Below are 1,978 nucleotides of genomic sequence, written 5' to 3'. Positions count from 1 at the left end.
CGGGAGGGGACGGCGCCGCTTCCTGGCTGTGGCGCTCGGCGGCGGAAGCGGCGCCACCGCCCCGGGACTCGGCCGCTCGCCGCCCGCCCCGGCTCCGCCGGCTGACCGAGAGCCCATGCCCCGGGTTCCCCGTGCTGCGCCTTTCGGAAGGGTGCGATGCGTGCTCTGGTTTTCCACACAGTGGTTCCACACAATATTCCCACACAATTCTCCCAGCTATCTCTCTGCCTGCCCGTTACATCCGTATATGTCTGCTGTCATTAGAGGGTTGTGTCTCATGTCGTCTGGAACCATCACCAGCTACCTTCTGCACATTATCGTTCAGTTATGAACTGATTTATGGCTCATATGTACCATTCCGGTTGAGGCAACATTGCAAAGGAATCTCTTGCTGCGTGCGAGTAGTTTTGTAGCTTGCTTTCGCCTGACATGTGGATAGTCATCACATATGCAGCTCAAGTCAATCTACATGTTCCTTAAGTGCCGGGGTGAACAGCTGTTTCCTGAAACACCGTAATGTGGTTTGGTAATTTGATTGTGCCTGACACGTAAATGATGCCTCATTAAATGAGACATCCCTTGATAAGATGTCTGTCTGCACAGGAGGAAACTCTCAGTATTTTTCTGTCTTCTCTCTTTTGATCTGAAGAACCTAAATGTAGGATCCATAAGAGTCATTCCATGATCTAAAGGGCCTAAAATGTAGGATCTGAGAGGGTCATTCCAGTACAGTACAAACCTATCAGTTCTTCTAGGGGTGGAAACATGCTCTCCTCATTTGGCTATACCTGTCAGAAAGTTAAACACCTTGTATACACTAGTTCTTCAAGCTTTCTCTGTAGCTGAAGGAGAGAAACAGTTTGTTGCAGAGAGTGCTTCATTCCATCCTGAAGTTGTTGTCTGAGATGTGTGAGAATTCCCTTTGTATCTGCCTTTCTATAGCTATGGCCTTCAACTGGGACCTGCGTAATTGCTTTAGTCTGAATATGTAACATCTAAAGGAGTACATTTAGGCAAAGTAAATCCAGGCCTCTGTCATTCATGCCTAAAAGAATGACCTCATTTAGTTTACCACATATCCCACAACATCTCGTCCACTAAGCCAGATAATCCGTACCCTAGCCATGACTGACTGTAGCTGAATTGGCCCACAAACATTATTTCATCAAGTCAAGAAGGAACTCATCAAGTCCTCAGGTTTTTAGGGGCTGATAATCTTCTGATGGGGGCTTTATGTGTGTTTCATTTTTGTGTATGTAGTACCACATATTCACATGGTTGGTGCTAATACTTCACATCTTTCTTAGAAATTGCAGCAAATTATTACAAGCCCAAAAATCTCTCTCTTCACTTTGCATTCCCTAATACATAGGAGATGACAGGAAACCTTCAATTTTCTGTTCTCATCCTTACAACTCTGCAGTTATGCTCAGTACACCTCAGTTCTGTCCTGAAATGCTAGGTTTTCCCAACCCCTCAGCTTGTCTTAATGCCAATTATGATAGTGTAATTCTACCGCAGAAGTGCCCTGGTGCTGAAATCCTTGTGTTATTTCAGCTATCTGAGCTGAAAGTAATACTTTGAGCCTATGAGCCAGATTGGATGTAGTCATATACAGATAAGAGTGGGTTTTTTCCTACTGTCAAATGTGAGTCCTCCGAGATTCCAGCTTTTTTTGTAGTCACTTTACTCCATTGAACACAGAATATCTTAAATCTTAACTACCAGTTTAAAGCACAAGTATCAAAGGAAGCCAGTGATAATATGAAGTGTCACTGAATGAGAAATTAATCTGTGTCTACAGACATGTATGCTGCATGCCCAAGGTATTGTGATAAAACACATTTGGGGACTGTTTCTTCTGCAAGGAAAGATATGTTTTTATATACCAAACATTTTTATTATATGTGAAGGGTTTTGATAAGACGACTGCACTATGTGTCCTGAAAGCTTGGTTTATTGACATTTATAGCAGTAC

The sequence above is a fragment of the Neopelma chrysocephalum genome, unplaced genomic scaffold, assembly GCF_003984885.1.
Source record: "Neopelma chrysocephalum unplaced genomic scaffold, ASM398488v2 Primary Assembly neopelma1_59, whole genome shotgun sequence".
Taxonomy (NCBI): Eukaryota; Metazoa; Chordata; class Aves; order Passeriformes; family Pipridae; genus Neopelma; species Neopelma chrysocephalum.
This window is presented reverse-complemented; position numbering follows the sequence as displayed.